Raw genomic sequence first — 19,324 nt, 5'->3', positions numbered from 1 at the left:
CGGTCGCCGCTGCGACCGCTTTCATCGTAGTCAGCATCATTGGCGCGCCTGCGCATTACGGCCCTGGCACGTGCGCAGTAGTGACCCGGTCGCAGCTGTGCGAACGAAAGCATGCTGCGATCGGGTCGGAATGACCCCCAGTGTTCCAATAATATTAGATTTCTGATGGGGCGCACACCCAGACTTCGACTGTGCGCGCATTGAGGGGACAGGACAGCACTTCTACAACTATTATAAATAGGACCTTTTCAATGGAACATTTAGATACTGTAGTATGTGATACATACTGTCCAGAGGCGGAACTACCGCCAGTGCAACCAGTGCATTGCACTGGGGCCCGCCTCTGTCCAGGTGCCCAAAGCATGTAATGAGTCAAACTGACTCATTACATGCCGCTGCGTGCTGCGGGCAACCGCTGCCTGAGGCGCACAGCCGCCCGGAGAGGAGAGTAGCAGCGGTACGGGGGAAGGAGGAGGAGGGAGGTGGAGGAGGGAGCCGCAGCAGCGCTTTGTTACTGGTGGAGGCGCTGCTGCTGCTGCCCCTCTGCTTCACTATAGGCTTTCTTCCGAGAACAGCCTATAGTGAAGTAGAGGGGCAGCAGCAGCAGCGCCTCCACCAATAACACAGCGCTGCTGCGGCTCCCTCCTCCACCTCCCTCCTCCTCCTTCTCTACTGCCCGGGAATCGTCAAGCTGCACCGAGGAGCCTGAGCCAGCGGAGAGGGTAAGTATAATTCTTCTTTCTTTCTGTCTCTTTCTTTCTTTCTTTCTTTCTTTCTTTCTTTCTTTCTTTCTTTCTTTCTTTCTTCCTTTCTTTCTTTCTTTCTTTCTCTCTTGGGACTGCCTGCCGCTATGTGTAAAAATGGGGAATCTGCCTGCCACAATGTGTAAAAATGGGGAATCTGCCTGCCGATATGTGTAAAAATGGGGAATCTGCCTGCCGCAATGTGTAAAAAGGGGAAATCTGCCTGCCGTAATGTGTAAAAAGGGGGACGCTGTCTGCCGTAATGTGTAACAAGGGCACGCTGTCTGCCGTAATGTGTAAAAAGGGGACGCTGTCTGCCGTTATGTGTAAAAAGTGTACGCTGTCTGCCGTAATGTGTAAAAAGGGGACGCTGTCTGCCGCAATGTGTAAAAATGGGGAATCTGCCTGCCGCAATGTGTAAAAAGGGGGAATCTGCCTGCCGAAATGTGTAAAAAGGGGGAATCTGCCTGCCGTAATGTGTAAAAAGGGGGACGCTGTCTGCCGTAATGTGTAAAAAGGGGACGCTGTCTGCCGTTATGTGTAAAAAGTGTACGCTGTCTGCCGTAATGTGTAAAAAGGGGACGCTGTCTGCCGTAATGTGTAAAAAGGGGGATGCTGTCTGCCGTTATGTGTAAAAAGTGTACGCTGTCTGCCGCTATGTTTAACAAGGGCACGCTGTCTGCTGTTATGTGTAAAAAGTGTACGCTGTCTGCCGCTATGTGTAACAAGGGCACGCTGTCTGCCGTTATGTGTAAAAAGGGGACGCTGTCTGCCGTTATGTGTAAAAAGTGCACGCTGTCTGCCGTAATGTGTAAAAAGGGGGACGCTGTCTGCCGTAATGTGTAAAAAGGGGACGCTGTCTGCCGTAATGTGTAAAAAGAGGAATCTGTCAGCTGTAAGGTGTAAAAGGGTCTCTACCTGGTGTAGTGGTGCTACTGTGCGGCGTAATTTGAATAATGGAGACTACTGTGCACCGTTTTATGAATTAGTATTATTTTATGGCCACACCCCTTCCCCACGAAGCCACGCCACTATGTATTTTTGCGCGCGCCTACGGCGCGCACTGCCCCTGTTTTGCATGCAGGGGTGGGGCTCCAATGCCGTTTCTTGCACACAGTGCTAAAATGTCTAGTTACGGCACTGTTGCTAGGTATCCATTTCTCTGGCCCTGAGCAGGTCCCCCTCACCAGATCCTCTCCAGGGGTGAGGGGGTGGACTTGGATGGGATGGGGGGGGGGGGGGGCAAAGCATTTAGCCGCACCTGGGCCCACCGCTCGCTAGTTCCGCCACTGATACTGGCCAATTCACTTTGGAGTGATGCTGGGTCACGATGTTCTTCACACAGCGCCGATATTTACAGTAGCCCCATCTTGCACACTTTACTGTGCATCCTACTGTGCATCTCTCTAATAATAGTGACAGGTCCGCTTTAAATATTCTGCTGCAACCGGAACCCCAACTGTAGTACTTGCGCAGGCATTTTACATTTTCTTCTCTAAGTTGTAACATCTGAAAGTGTAAGAACCTTGGGGAACACTTAACTTTTTGGTTTCTTCTTGGAAATACATATGAAGGCATTTAACCTTTTCACTCATGTAAAAAAAAAATCAGAATGCTTTAGCTGCTCGGCTTCTAATGTATAAAGGAATGCGACAAAGTGATGTAATGTCTTTAATGGAAATATATGGAAAATAAACATTTACAATATACTTTATTTTTAGGCAGATTGTTCTCATATAATCAGCATATAGTTCATTTACTTTGGATTTAGGCTGATCCCAATCCCAATGGTTGATGAATGTATCTGTCTCGCACAGCCTGGAGTATATCTCATAGGCCAGGATTTATTTGTAACTCGTAAATATCTCTTCATCTGTCTCCATGGCTGGCACACACATTCAATCAATATGTTATTTCTAGCGTTAATTGGCCATTCACCATGAGATTTGGATAAAACTTGGCTGCGGTTTTCCGTACATATAGAAAAACATCTTCAGACTCTGGAAGAGATTACTTGTGAAAGGCCATGCATTTTATACATCTGCATATATAATCGCGTTTAATTATCATTTAAGAAAGCAGATCAGCAAGCTGGCAAGGCATCTTATACTGGCGATACATTTACATTCTACATACTGACGATGAGGCTCACGCGATGACGCTGGTAATGGAGTTGAGTGTTTTTTTATTTTTACTGCGCATGCATCTAAGTTTACTTGTCCTGGTTGTGTTGCAATTCCAGCCACACACGTACAGAAATACATTGAAATGTTTTGCGTGTTTGGGGTGGTGACTGGAAGGTGACATATGGCGATGGCCCATCAGGCGTGTTATGGGGGTGTCCCTGGTGGGTTGACAACGTATGGTTGACATGCATTCGGTCGACAGTCACAACAGCCCAACAGGTTGAAATGGTCGACATGACAATTGTCAATGTAAAAATGGTTGACACAACTTTTTGTGAGTTTTTTTAGGCCAGATCTTGTATATTCCATGTTATGTGACCACTATCAGTACAAACAGGTTGGGGCTGAAATGCTGGTGGGTTGGATTCGGCGGCCAGAATACAGACAGCGCCATCCCCAGTTTAGAATCCTGATCAGGAAGCAAGCTAGCCCTCACATCCTTACACCATAAACCCCCCTTCTCCCTTACTGCAGCCGAACCTTAACCTCCCCCCCACAGCCTAACCCCAACCCCAGCGGTGGTGCCTAAACCTAACCCCTCCTCCTCGCAGCCTAACTCTAACCCCCACCCCCGAAGCCTAACCCTCCCGGGTGTGCCTAACCCTAACTCCTCCTCCCTGCAGCCTAACTCTTACCCAGCCTCCGCAGCCTCAACCTAACCTCCGCCCCCCCCCTCCTCCCCCCCTCCTGTGGCTTACCTCTCTAAGGTCCCGGCAGTCACTCGATCAGGATCCCTCATGTCAGGATGCCGGCACCGACGTTGTGTGATCCTAATCAGGATGCTGGCACCAGCATTCTGATCAGCGTTGTGATTCTGGCGTCTGCCCTTTGACAGTCGGGATCCCGACTGCCAGGATCCTGACTGCATCCCGTACAAACGTGTGCCCTTGCAGGCTCGATTCGCCCTCCATGCTTTGGGCAAGGTTGCTATTCCCAATAGATGTCCACCTGGGTAGTAAATCATGCAAATGTTGGTAAAACAAGAACCCACCCCCAAAATAATGTGTCGACCGTTTGTGTGTCGACCATTGATATGTTGACCTGTTGTGTCTGTCAACCTTTTGTACCTGTTGACCTTAAGCACTGTTGACCTTTCATCTGTCGACCTTTTGTACCTGTTGACCTATTGACTGTCGACCAATACATTATTGATCTATCACCTGGTTTCCATTGTTGATAGTGGTTGCATACACCGTCACTTACTGCAGTGGCTCACATAGGAGGCCATACTGAGAGGGAAAACCTGGACCTGCCATGGAGCTAGTGCAGTTTCGATGGTATGGCCAAGTATGCAGCAAGCAGTATCTCATTGTCTATGGAAGCTGAAATTGGGAATCTCAGTCTTTGCACATTCAGACACATAGATGTAAACTAGGGAAGGGCTTTGTAGCGGCATTTGTATAATGGAGGCCTGCAAGTGGCAAAAGACAAAGACACAGCTACATCTGACTCCAAATCAGGTCCTGAATATTATTCACAGAAATAAAGAGAATAAAAAATATTTGCTGGATATCACCAGTGGATATGAGCCTGTCTCAAATCAGGATTTATTTGTGGGTACTGGAACCACTGGGCTATGCTGATAAAGCTGATATCAGTGATGTGTGGTGTATGCTGAGCGAAACACTGAGGAAACAGTTAACTAGTTGGCCGATTGGAACTGGCAACATGGACCGGGCTGGAACAGAGGATGAGACTGGACTGGTACCGGCAACAAGCACCAGTCTGGAACTGATGATGAGGCTGGACTGGAACCGATGATGAGACTGAACTGGAACCGGTAATGTGGGACGGACTGGAACTGGTGGATGCTGGATGCCGGGCTGGAACTGGTGGGTGCTGGATGCTGGCCTGGAACTGACGGATGCCGGGTGTCGGGCTGGGACCGTCTAAACTGGATGCCAGGCTGAAACCAGCTAAGCTGGATGCTGGGCTGGGAACTGCTAAGCTGAATGCCGGGCTGGGACCTGCTAAGCTGGATGCTGGGCTGAGACCAGCTAAGCTGGATGCTGGGCTGGGACCTGCTAAGCTGGATGCCGGGCTGGGACCTGCTAAGCTGGATGCTGGGCTGAGACCAGCTAAGCTGGATGCTGGGCTGGGGCCTGCTAAGCTGGTTACCGGGCTGGGACCTGCTAAGCTGGATGCTGGGCTGGGGCCTGCTAAGCTGGTTACCAGGCTGGGACCAGCTATGTGGAGTACTGTGCTTGGACCAGTTGTACTGTGAGAATTAAACAGTCTGGAACTAGAAATATGTTTAACTGTCTGGGACCAGTAGTTCTGCAGCAGGTGAGAATTGTAAACTGTATTAACCAGGCTTGAACTGGTATTGCTGGAAACGGCAGTAGAGCAGAGCAGATCAGAAGTACAGTGGTGTAGAATAGCTGAAGCTCCACAGGTGGGAAGCACAATTAGGAAAGTCTGTAATATGTGAAATTCAGATGACAGCAGCTCAGAGCTTGAAACATAGGCAAAGCTGTATTGCGAGAGGAATGGAATCCAGCAGTGTAGAAAACCCAGGAACAGGGAGACTGCAGGACAGGAGCCAGGTATTCAGTAATGTCACATTGCTCTGGCAATGCTTTGGTGAACTGCAATGGTCTTAATAGGCTGACCGGCTAGTAGATAGGCTGCAGTGATCATGCAGGAACCGGATAGGTGCACGAGCGATCACATGATAAGGGTTAAGAGGGCAGCACCCATGCTGTGCTGGGCCTAGTCAAAGTGGAAACAGATGCAATGCAGGGAATGGCATGCACATGGTGATCCAGGAGACATGGCATGCACAGTGAACCACAGATCATGCCAGGATGACATCTGAAGGAGGCGAGCTGATCCAGAGGAGCGGATCATGACAGAGTGCTTGTATCAGTGGAAAGGGGGGGAGGGGACAAGTGTGTGAGAAGATGTGTCCACATGCTCGCTGTGGATGTGGAGCATGTCTGCAGTTGCTGTACCACAACAAAATGGTGGCGTACCACTGGAAGGGGTACAAGTTCTTGACTGCCAGTAATGCTGCTGGGTGAAAGTTTTTTTTAATGTTTTCAAAATAACATCTGAGGAATGTGAACCTATTATGCACAATGGCAGGTCATTTCCGTAATACAGAAACTCTCTTGACAAGACAATAGTGCCTCACAAATTACAGGGTACGTGTGAGTCTGTGTAGTCACATATGCGTGCATTCGCTTTCTGAGCGTGTGGAGAAAAATCATGCAGGATGACCTACTTTGAATGGTATTCCACTCACTTCTCAATTGCATGCACAATACATTAACAAAAGAAATACAGTTTTTATACAACAATATACAAGAAAATACAAAAACTCTCACAATAGCGTAAATATGAAAGTATTGAAGATTGGAGCCAATCAAATCTTCTTGTTAAACATAAAGGGGCTACACGTATTGCTGATGTGCCTGTGCACCAAAAATGTTAACATACTGTATGTAACATACACTATACATTTAGTTACTTCTTACATTTGTGACTTCTTAAGGTGGGTACACACTGGTAGAGATATCTGCCGCTAAACTGATCGGCAGATATATCTATGGACGGATCGGGCAGTGTGTTGAGCATACACACTGCCCGATCCGTCGGGGACTGACTTCATGTACTGGGCGGGACACATGCCCGCCCAGTTCAGCTGTCAATCACCGCCGGCTGCCACAGCATGTGTACAGGTGATCGGCTGACCGCCCGTACACAGCGACACGCCAATATATCAGTAGATATATTGGCTGTCGGCTGTGCTGCGGGGCCGACGAGAAACGTCTGTGAACAATGGAGTTCAAAGACGTATCGCCCGTAAACACTGGCCGACGGACCCGCGATATATCGGCCGTTCAAGAGAACGGCCAATAAATCGGCCAGTGTGTACCCACCTTTACACTTCAAGGCGCGGAAGGGGCAGGTGAGCATCGGCCGAGTACAGCAAAGGCATAATCACATGATTGCATCTTAAAAAGAACTGACGCAGACACATAAACTATATACCCCCTGTTAGCAGACGTGGAGGGCTGTTGCAATGTGTCACATTAATGTTGGTGATGTTTAGCTGCACTAGCTTGCTGTTCCTGATTGGCTGATTGCGTTTTGACTCCGCCCACTGATAGTACTTAATTCATTATTTTGATTACTTGTATGTATGAATTTGAGGCCTTCTATTTGCATTACCTAACTGATATTTCCATTGGACTGCGGCAGAAAAAGAATTTCCCATTTGATTTTTAATGGAGAAAACAATACATGCTTAATTAAAGTTGCTATGGTAAATTGTGGTGCAAGTCGAAAAAAATTCTTAGTGGTACTGTGTGGGCACGCCTAAGGCACGCATGGCCAAAAATGAGTGTGGCCACATGAGGCGTGGCCAATGAAAAGGGGGGCGTGATACACATATGATCCCAATAGTGCAGTCCAAGATACACATATGCCCCCAATAGTGCCAGATACACATATGCCCCCAGTAGTGTAGTGCCAGCTACACATATGCCCCCATTGTGCAAGATATGCCCCCATGTTGCCATATATGCCCCCACAGTGCCAGATATGCCCCTCACAGTGCCAGATATGCCGCACAGTGCCAGAGACACATATGCCCCTATGGTGCCAGATGCACATATGCCCCCACAGTGCCAGATATGCCCCCACAGTGCCAGATATGCACCTCATGGTGCCAGATATGCCTGCACAGTGCCAGATACACATATGCCCCCATGGTGCCAGATATACATATGCCCCCACAGTGCCAGATATGCCCCCACAGAGCCAGGTATGCCCCCACAGTGCCAGATATGCCCCCCACAGTGCCAGATATGCCCCCGCAGTGCCAGATACACATATGCCAGATATGCCCCCACAGGGCCAGATACATGTGATGTTAGTGTATTAATATTTGTAGACACTCCCTTACTAATCTGTGTAAGCCTGAATCTTTAGTGATGGTCCCTGGGACCAGGGGAATGCTGGGAAGTGGGTGGTCCAGTGTGCAGTGTGCCTGGAGTTCGATGGAATAAACAGCACAGCAGTGAACTCACATGTCTCTGTGTCCTGATGACTGGATTTACAAACATATGAACAAAACATGGTGTCAGAAGAAGTATAACTTGGACTGCTAGTGCTCTCAGAGTGTGACAGAATCTTGCAGAAGTCTGTAAGGCTGTGATAGTGTCTGCAACCTGCCGTGTGCTTCCTATCTTCAAACAGTGAGTAACCATGGATAAACTGGCTCCTCCAACCGGCATGCTGATGTCTGGTAACTTGTCTGAAAACTGGAAAAGATTTAAGCAAAGGTTTAATATATATCTTGCTGCATGTGGAGCTGATTCAGAGACTGACAAAACGAAGGCATCCATTTTCCTCCATGTGATAGGAGAGGATGTGCAGGACATTTATAATAGTTTTCAGTTTGATGAGGGGCAGAATATGGTGCTATCTTCTATAATGCAAAAGTTTGAAGATTACTTTGTGCCAAGGAAAAATGTGACATATGAAAGATATAAGTTTTTCACATGTGATCAGAAGTCTGTAGATGGATTTGATCAGTATGTTACAGAGCTGCAGTCACTCAGTAAAACCTGTGAGTTTGGTGATTTAAAGGATTCACTGATTAGAGATCGTATTGTCTGTGGAATACCTGATAATGGACTCAGAGAGAGATTGCTGAGAGAGCAAGACCTAACACTAGAAAAGGCAGTGACTATGTGTAGATCTGCAGAAATAACTAGATTTCAAGCCAAAAAGTTACACAAGGAAGCTGATGTGCATGTAGTGCAGAAAACTGAGCCATGCAAACCTCCATTCGCAAGAATGAAGCAGTCTAAGCCACAGTCTAATAAGGAAATGTGTAGTAGATGTGGAAATGCTCACAATCCTAAAATGTGCCCTGCTTATGGTAAAACCTGCACGAAATGTGGTAGACTTAATCACTTTGCCAAATGCTGTAAAATTAAAAGTAAAACAACCAAAGTGCATGCTGTTAAACAAACAGATTAATTATTTGTGGATTGCATTGAACTTTGCAGTGCAGATAAGAAAGAATGGATTGTCCCTTTAACTGTGAACGAGATTGTCATTCCCTTTAAGCTTGATACTGGTGCGCAGGTGAATTTAATATCATTTCAAGACTATAAGACTTTTAGAGTAAAACCTAAAATTCACCCAGCCAAAGTGAAAGTTACAGGGTACACTGGGGAGGAAATTCCTGTGAAAGGTACATGCTTAGTGACACTGAAATATAAGGGACAACAGTTTAAAACATCTCTACTGATTGTGGATAAAAATGTGCAACCGATTCTAGGATTAAGTTCCTGTGAGAAACTAAGCTTGCTAAAGAAAGTTTTTATGGTGACATCACAAGTAGAAGATGACTGCAAATCGATGTTTACAGAATACAGAGACTTGTTTGAAGGTCTATGTTGTTTGCCTGGAGAGCATAAAATAAATATAGACACGCAAGTTTCTTCAGTGATACACCCCTGTAGAAAAGTGCCGTTTGCGCTGAGAGAAAAACTGAGACAAGAGTTAAATCGCATGGAAGCCTTGGGTGTGATACAGAAAGTTGATGAGCCTACTGAATGGGTAAGCTCCTTAGTAATTGTTGAAAAGAAAAATGGACAACTCCGAATATGTCTAGACCCCAGAGATTTAAACAAAGCTATGAAACGAGAACATTTCAAACTACCAACCAGAGATGAAATCATGTCGCAATTTGCGGGAGCAAAATGGTTCAGTAAATTGGATGCATCTTCAGGATTCTGGCAAATGAAGCTAGATGAGGCCAGCTCAAAGCTTTGTACATTTAATATACCAGAAGGTCAATACAGATTTCTTCGACTACCATATGGAATATTGTCTGCTCCAGAAGTATATCACAAAAAGATACACATGATTTTTGAACATATTCCAGGTGTTGAAACAATGATGGATGACATTATTGTCTGGGGATCTACAAAGGTAGAACATGATTCTAGATTGAGACAAGTAATGGAACTTGTCAAGAAAGTGAATCTAAAGCTAAACAAGGACAAATGTGAATTTGGCGTGAATACACTTACCTTTATGGGCGACGTGGTCTCGGATCAAGGTTTAAAACCGGACCCAAGGAAAATATCAGCCATAGTGAACATGGAACGTCCTAACAACAAAGACGACGTCAGAAGATTCCTAGGAATGATTACTTACTTAGGAAAGTTTATTTCTCAACTCTCTGAATGAACAGCCTCTCTTAGATGGTTGCTGGACAAAGATAACGAGTGGATGTGGTCACATGAACAAGAAGAAAGTTGGCAAAACTTGAAACAGATCATTACAGAGCAACCAGTGCTAAAATGCTTTGATCCTGCGAAAAGAATAAGAATTTCAGCAGATGCTTCGCAATTTGGCCTAGGCTCAGTGCTGTTAAAAGAACATGAGGATACATGGCAACCAGTAATCTATGCATCAAGAGCACTGACAAGTGCTGAAACAAGGTATGCTCAGATAGAAAAAGAACTTCTAGCGATCACATATGCATGTGAGCGTTTTCATCAGTTTGTGTATGGTCAAACATTTACAGTGGAAACTGACCACAAGCCATTGATAGCTATCATGACTATATCATTACATGACTGTCCCATGAGAATTCAACGAATGCTTATCAGACTACAGAAATATGATGTACACTTGCTGTACTGTCCCGGCAAATACATGTACATTGCTGATACACTTTCTCGTGCTGTGGACAAAAGTGAAGGTTCCAAAAGTCTGATGGATGAAGAGATAGAGGCCTATGTTAATTTGATCGTAGCTTCTCTACCAGTGTCTCTTGCAAGACATGAACAGATTAGGAAAGAAACTGAGACAGATGACACAATGAAAGTGTTGAAAGATATAATTCTGAAAGGTTGGCCAGCAGAAAAGCATGCGTGCCCGCTGTCTATCCATGATTATTGGATGTACCGCAGTGACCTTACAGTTGTCGATGGTATTATTTACAAAGGCAATAGGTTTGTAATACTTGCACGACTAAGAAAAACTATGCTGTGCAAGATACATGAAGGCCACTTAGGAGAAGAAAAATGTAAGCGGAGAGCGCGTGAAGTTATGTATTGGCCAAGAATGAACCAAGACATAGCACAGACTACAGCTACATGTGAATTATGTCTTATGTATAGACCGAAACAACAAGTCGAGCCACTGATTCCTCACGCAGTGCCAGAGAGACCGTACCAGAAAGTTGGCGCAGATTTGTTTGATTGTAATTGGAAAACATACATTGTTGTGACTGATTATTACTCTAACTACCCTGAGGTGAAGACACTACATACAACTACTAGTAAAGCCGTAATCAATTAGATAAAGTCAATCTTTGCAAGGCATGGTGTTCCTATGGAAGTGTTCACTGACAATGGTCCTCAGTTTTCCAGTGCTGAATTTAGACAATTTGCTGATGAGTGGGAATTTGTCCATACTACGTCAAGTCCCCACTATTCACCCTCAAATGGGTTGGTGGAAAGTTCAGCAAAAACTGTAAAGAGTCTCATGAAAAAAGCTCAAGAAGGTAAAGAAGATTTCTACAAAAGTCTTTTAATCTACCGCAGTACACCTTTACAGAATGGACTTTCTCCTGCACAAATGCTGATGGGAAGGACGATTAGAGCAAATCTCCCGATACATGATGAACTGCTTAATACACATAACTCAGCGTTGGTCAGACTGAGTAAGGAACGTCAACAGGCGAAACAGAAACTGTTCCATGACAGGCGAGCAAAAAGCTTATCTGATCTAAAATCAGGTGACCAAGTCCGTCTCAGAGATCACGAGAAAGGTATTTGGGTGCAGAAAGGTATTGTGCAAGCACAAGTAGCACCAAGATCTTATACTATACGTACAGAGCATGGAACGGAAGTAAGAAGAAATCGGGTGGATTTAAGATCTCAACCTAACCATAATGAAGACAATATGACTGAAGAATACCCTTCATCTGACATGTATGATGATCCTGATAATGGTGAACAAACCACGATTCTAGAAAGTTCCAACATGGTCGATGAAACACAGACTGTGTACTCACATGTCTCTGTGTCCTGATGACTGGATTTACAAACCTATGAACAAAACAATACTCATATGCCCCCACAGTGTCAGATGTGCCCCCACGGTGCCAGATATGCCCCTACAGTGCCAGATATGCCCCCATGATGCCAGATATGGGCCCACAGTGCCAGATATGCCCTCAGCAGTGCAACTCACCATTGCTGCTGCCGGCTGTGCAGTGTGACTGTCGATGAGAGTGCAGCATGCAACTCTCCTTCCCCCAGTCTGGTCTCCTCATGCGGCGTGTCCTGTATCTCAAATCTGGCGCCGGTCCGTGAGACAATCAGTGCTTGCCGTTTGGCCGTGGCGGCTCCTGATTGGCTGCTGGACCGTGAGCTCTGATCCGCCGCTGGACTGACTGGGTAGGAGAGGGGCAGGAGAGGAGAGGCGCATGCTGTGCTCTCCTCTCCCCGACAGGGTGCCTGCAAGGTGGCAGCCAGGCAGTACTGCCTACCGGCTGGGAATTTCTTACCGGTACGCAGTACCGCCAAACTTGCAGCACTGGGTAAATACGACCTTTGCATTTACTAATAAAACTGTTCAGACATCATTTTCTCTTGTGTATATGAGACTTCATTACATTAATATATTGTTTACAAATAGAATAATGAGATTTTTGCGTTTACTGCTAACACTGCCAAGCTGCAGTTCTACGCTATTACACTCCATACACATCATACACACCTGACATAACCTTGGTGCATATGCATCTTGCTTAATATGTGCACATAAATGTGTCTATTCATGCTTACGTCCAGGCATTAATGAGTCCAACTTTACTTGAGCCCCAAAATATTTGTAGAATAGATTTGTATATGAATCAGCTAAAGCCAGAGACACACACAAAAAAAAAATATTGTAAATATACTGGGAATTTTAGATCAAGAAGAAATTGTGCTTCCAAGAAAATAACTCTGCAAACATTACAAGAATACACGCACGCAAATGCTTAATGTTGGGATGTAAGTCACATTATTGGAAACGTATTTAAAATTTCTGTCAAAAACTGCAGATTGAGAATGTGTGTAAGCGAAGGGCCAAACTGTGTGTAATGTTCAAGTCAAGAACATGTGTTAACTAGATCTGTACATCAAAGCACAATGTGTCCATAATATAGACAGTGACGTAGCCATCTTTTTTATGGGGGGGGGGGGGAAGACAGAAAAAGAATTGGCTGCCCATTCCCTTCCAGACTATGATGGTAATGAAGGTGCATGCATGTGTCCACAGTAATATTATGCATAGGTGCCAGCCATAGGGATGTCCTCTTATCTCTCCAAGTGTCCAGAGCCGCCGAGAGTGGCCACAGGCCCAGGTACTGTGTGAGACGTGGCCTCACCCCCTCATGCAGATGGAGAGGGAGATAGGCACCATAAGGGGCACGTGAAGAGGTGCCAAGAGGGGCAGGGGTCAGAGGGTACTATTAGTATGCTTCCACCATGTTTGCATGTATTTTATGTGTACTTTGTTTTCTTACCCCACCTAAAAATAGTGGTAGGTAAGTAACCCCTAGTGTCTGTGCCAACCTGGTAGGAATAAACACATCTCCCAACTATCATAATTTTGGTGGGTCAGTTCCAAATAGCCGGCCTCATTTAGGATTATCTACAGTAAAAGAGGTAGGTTTACCACCTTCCCGTGATCCCTTCAGACAGTCCAGGAATCAGAAGTCTGTATAGAGCCCAGATGCTTCATGACCCCAGATTGATAGTTTCCAGAAATATCATGGCAGGGGCACGGTGATGGGGGTGTGAGATAGTGCTTCATTTATTTTCTATAGTCATGAGCTTCTGCCCACTCTAGTTGGCCAATAACCTTCGCCTCTCCTCTACCCTGGTCACTGCATCCCATGCACAAATCCAAGGTTTTACCCGCGCTGTCCCCCTTCACTGGTACGAGCTCCCTCGCTCTATTAGACGCTCCCCGATCTTGCAAAGCATCAAATGGGCACTGAAAACCCACCTGTTCATCAAAGCGGATCCTTCCACATAACCCAGTATTAAGGCCACTCTCCTAACCCCCAGCCTTATGCATTGGCCAACTAAGCCTACCTTACTTCCTGCCATTAGGCCACCTTCTGCTTGCTTGCACCTTATGTCACCTGTCTGTCTCCCCCCACCCCCTAGATTGTGAGATCCTTGGAGCAGGGCCCTCTTCCCAGGATCGGTATGAAATACCTACAATCAAAATCCAGATGGTCGAAATCCCGACATCAATTGACCGACGGTCAAAATCCTGACAAGGTCAAAATCCTGACATGGACAAAATACCGACATTTAAAATACAGACATGTAAAATGTCAACAGGTCAAAATGACGACATGAGTTTTTCATTGGTTTTTTATGTGTATGTCGACATAGGTCCACATGGACACCATATAAGTGTACAGCGTCCCCTCGCATGGCTTGCTGCGCTCGCAGTGCTTCGGGCACGGTGCCTCGCTGCGCTCGGCACACTATTATATTCCCCTTCCAGGTCCACTGGGATGGTAAAGTATGAACAAGTCGGTTTCAATGAAAAAATCATGAAAAACTCATGTCGACATTTTGACCTTGTCAGTATTTTAAATGTCGGTATTTTGTCCATGTCGGGATTTTGACCTTGTCGGGATTTTGACCTTGTCGGGATTTTGACCATCAGGATTTTGATTGTCGGTAAATTGACTGCATCCCCTCTTCCCTCCTGTTCTCACAACACTCTTCTCTCACACTTCAATTATAGCTCTTTCATACGTATCGAATGTCTATACCTGCATCTCCTTACGCTCGTTACCATTTATCTCTGCCAGTGGCTGCCTGCCCCTAGTAGTACGCTGATTACTCCTTTGCTTCCTGACATCCCCGCTGTAGTGTGTACTGAGACTTGTGGTGCTAACTGTACCTGTGCCCTGTTTTACTTTTTCAGTTACTGTAATGTTAAGTTCTGTGTTCCCTGTAGTTCTAATGCCTGCCGTATGTACGGCTCTTGTGGCGCCCTATAAATAAAATGTAATAATAATAATGTTACTCAGTAAGAGCAATAAGAGCAATATCATCAAGGCCTGCAGTCAGGACTTGGCATGCATGCTTTTGTGAAGTATGTATTTGTTAAGGATGTATTTTAAGGATGAAACCGGAACTGAAAAAACTTCTCTCCTTCACAGATGAAAACACCATCCTCATGCTTGTATATCTGAGCCTATCATCTCTCTCTGGCGACACTTTTCACACCCCAAGAAAGTTTGTCTGCAAATGTCTGTGATCTGTCTTCAATGCAAAGTCCCCTCTGTTAATTAGCTGAACTTCTGATTGCACACCTCCCCCTTTGCCAATGATATAGGGGGTCATTCCGACCTGTTCGCACGCTGCTGTTTTTCGCAGTGCAGCGATCAGGTCACTACTGCGCATGCGTCGAACGGGTACAAAGCGGATCGTTGCTGAGCGATAGATTTAACAAAGAATCCATTCACACAACCGATCGCAAGGAGATTGACAGGAAGAGGGCGTTCATGGGTGACCGTTTTCTGGGAGTGTTTTGGAAAACGCAGGCATGTCCAAGCGTTTGCAGGGCAGGTGTCTGACGTCAATTCCGGGACCAGGCAGGCTGAAGTGATCGCAGCGGCTGAGTAAGTTCAGACCTACTCAGAAACTGCACAAAATGTTTTTGCAGAGCTCGGCTGCACAGGCGTTCGTACACTTGCAAAGCGAAAATACACTCCCCTATAGGTGGCGACTATCTGATCGCAGCGCTGCAAAAAGTAGCTAGCGAGCGATCAACTCGGAATGACCCCCATAGTGTGTAGCATTTAAGAGCAATATCATCTAGGCCTGCAGTGAGGACTTGGCCTGCATGCATTTGTTAAGGATGTATTTTAAGGGTGAAGTTAGAACCGGAGTTTGAACTGGATTTGGACTTTGCTAGAATCTCTAATTAAACTAGTTCCCCAAACACTGCAACTCAGGACCATTATGTGGCCTCTCCTCACCTCTGCCATGAGAACACCAGAGCCAATGCCTACTACTCCTCTGTCCAAGAACATCATGAATGCCCGCATAACTACCCCTTAAGCTGAGCAGGGAAATGAGGGGCATGTGCACCAGGACCAGACTTTGCTGGGCCATTTCCATTGGACATTAGTGTGCTCCCCACATTCTCACACCCACCCGCACTGCTCTCATGAGACCAGGACATTTATAATTTTCGCAAAATAATGTTAGTACAGTTTTCCTGCAAATGTGTTTTTCTCTTCTCTTTCTTTTTACAGCGTACTTCTACCCCACTGTGTGCGATCCCTGTAATGTTCACCTCCATTGACTGCACACCCAGCCAGCAGCAACCTATGCAGTGCGCCCCACATGGCTGCCTCGGATGGTTCCTCCGTGGGCAGGGTGTGCTTCATTTGGATCTTTCCATGCAGGGTATAGCATACTACTACACATGTGTCAGTTTTCCCATACATGCATTTGGCCCTTGTATGGCTCATCTCCCACTGTGTAACCTTCGTAGTGCACCCAACATGGCTGCCTTATCTGGTGCGCTTGTGGATGGGATGAAAAATACATGAACCTGATGGTTTTGTTGGAACCCTACTCTGAACTTTAGGACTCTGCAATCTCCCCATTTTGTGTCATCCCTTCTAGGGGTGGACTATTCCACCCTGGGTAATCCTACACAGTGCGGCCAAGATGGCTGCCACACCTGGTACCTTGTGAGGGTGGAATACACAACCCTTGGAGGTTATTACCCAAAATGCCTGCACCAATCCTGCATTATGCTTTCTGTGTCCTAAAGGTTTTCTTCTATGTCTGCGTGGTTTATCTTTTGATGTATTACTTAAATCTTCTGTGTTATGTGCATTGAGTTCAAGATGGCGCCACGGATGGCTACCTCGGTGCTGCTCTACCAAGCAGCCTTCATTTTTACATGTATAACTAGATGATTCATCGCGCCATATGGGCGCTCTTCACACCGTCGTAAGGCCCTTAACTCCTGCTCGCCCTTGTGGCGTGCAATATTTTTATTATATGCAGTATTACCTCCAATCATGATTGTGTGAGTGGTTAAATACTGCATGGACAAAGGGCGTGCGATGGTTAAGGGGTCGTAGCCCCTTGCAACGGTGTGAACAGCGCATGCAGGACCTGATGAATCACCTAGTAGGTGCTGTGGTTGGGGGAGGGGTTGGTGTGGTGGTGCCATGGGTGTGGGAGGGAGTTTGGAGCCACCGCGGGTGGTGGAGGGGGGGTGGGGGGGTGCCGCGGATGGGGCCCGGAGGTACTGCGAGTGGGGGAGGGGCGGGTAATGATTCTCCTGCTTCTCCTCCTGGAAGCAGCTAAGCTGCTGTCCTCCCTTTGGCAGTGGCTCTCCCGGAGACTCGCACAGCAGCCAAGCAGCCAGTCACTATTGTTAGCGCCGGTGTCTCAACGCGCTTCATTACAGAATGCTTTGGCGCTAAGGGCTGCTGGAAGCTGTAGTTTATTTAGTGCGTCTACTTCCCTGTAATGCGGCGCGTTGGGACACCAGCGCTAACAATAGTGACTGGTTGGCAGAACTGACTGACTGACTGGCTGAATCAATGTAATAGGTGAGTGCTGTGCAGTGTCAGTGACATTGCACACCCACTGCACTGCTCAGCACTGTCACCTTTTACATTGATTCAGCATCCAGACATTACCCTCTGTGATATCATCCACTCTATCCGTTACATTAGTCATTCGGGGCTTCCAGGCCGGCAGGCCAGGTGCTGTGTTGCGGAGTCAGGGCCTCTGGGGATCTGTGCGCGGCTGTGGCGAGGAGGCACTTCTGTGACATCACGCGCAGAGGAGGCTCCGGGGCTCAGAGAGTATGCGGTGCATTGAGTGCTATGAAAGCCTTCCGCTGCGCTGCTTTCATACACATCTTTGCCGGTGGCCGCAGCAGCTTTTGTTCCACCTGTGCCGCAGCTAGGGAGTAGTGGTTGTTGATGTCGGAAGAGGCAGGCGGACTGGCAGCAGGACATAGGATGCAGCAGTAAAAGGATTCCCCCCCCCCCCTATCTACAGCACAGAGACTTGCTGCAGATGCAGTGGCATACCCTCCAGCTGTACCTTTTTGGCAGGTACAGTAACTTTTTTTATGGTCTGTACCGATTTTTGGCTCTCCAAACTTCCATTGAAAGTATAGGAAAAGGGGCGTGGCCACGTCACTTTACCCATGTCCACGCTCCCTTTTTGAATTTGCAGTAATTTTTATGTGTAAATTGTTGGAGGGTGTGTTGCTGCAGATGCAGTGGGCCTTTTTTGGGGTGTGGACCCGGAGCTGCAGCTCCATCAGCCCCATTGTTAATCCTCCTCTGGGAACACACAGCAGCCAAAGGGCAGAGCCTCACATTGGATGTAACCTGTGTGGGAGGGCGTTTCTCACCCAATCAGCTGTGAACTGGGTGTGATAGACCTGCTGCTAACCCAATGAGAGCTCCTAGCCACGCCCAGCATTATACACACAGGCACAGAGTGACAGATCTGGGCTATTATATAGGAGATGTGTCTATTATGTCGAGTCTATCGTACAGTTGCAATGTGCAGTATGAACTCATATGTGTAATGTTTGTAATGTATTCTATGTTCTTCCCCGTTTTTATGCTATATATTCCCCCTTTATGTTGCTTCTTGGCAATGCATTGTACCACAAAAAATTCCTAGTGTACGTGAGTACACCTGGCAATAAAGCTGATTCAGATTCTCATTCAGTATGTTTCGTTTTTTGTTTTTGTTTATACTTCTGGGTACCCTGAAACCCCCTGATGGACATCAATTGGAGCGCCACCCCCTCACATCCTAATGCTATAATTTGGAAACCCCGTAGAAAATCCTGCTTTTGCCTCTGGATATATAATATTTTTCATGTGCGTAAACTATTTGTTGTGTAATCTTGCACTTTTGCTGGAAGTTTATCTACACAACATTTAAAGTGACAAGTGTGTTGATTACATTGATTTTTTTCTTTCTTTACTTGTTCCATTTCTAAGAGGTTGCAACTGCCCTTCTGAATTTGATTAATACAGGAACATTTATAAAATTCCTTGTTAAGCTCGGTTATACTTTTTTAAATCTGAAATGTAACCTTCCCAAGTAACCTTAATACCCAAACCCCTAAACCAACCATAATACCATATCTCTAATTCCCTAACCCCATCATCTAAACTTACCCTAATACCCTAACCCAAACCACTAAACCAACCCTTATACCCTATCCCTGGGAAGCCTGGATGGGCCATTTGGTTCTTATCTGCCGTCAAATTCTAACTTTGTCGGCAGATAAGAACCAAAGATGAAAGTTCAAAGTGCTGGTGATGGACTGGTT

The sequence above is a fragment of the Pseudophryne corroboree genome, chromosome 3 (genome assembly GCF_028390025.1).
Source record: "Pseudophryne corroboree isolate aPseCor3 chromosome 3, aPseCor3.hap2, whole genome shotgun sequence".
Lineage (NCBI taxonomy): Eukaryota > Metazoa > Chordata > Amphibia > Anura > Myobatrachidae > Pseudophryne > Pseudophryne corroboree.
This window is presented reverse-complemented; position numbering follows the sequence as displayed.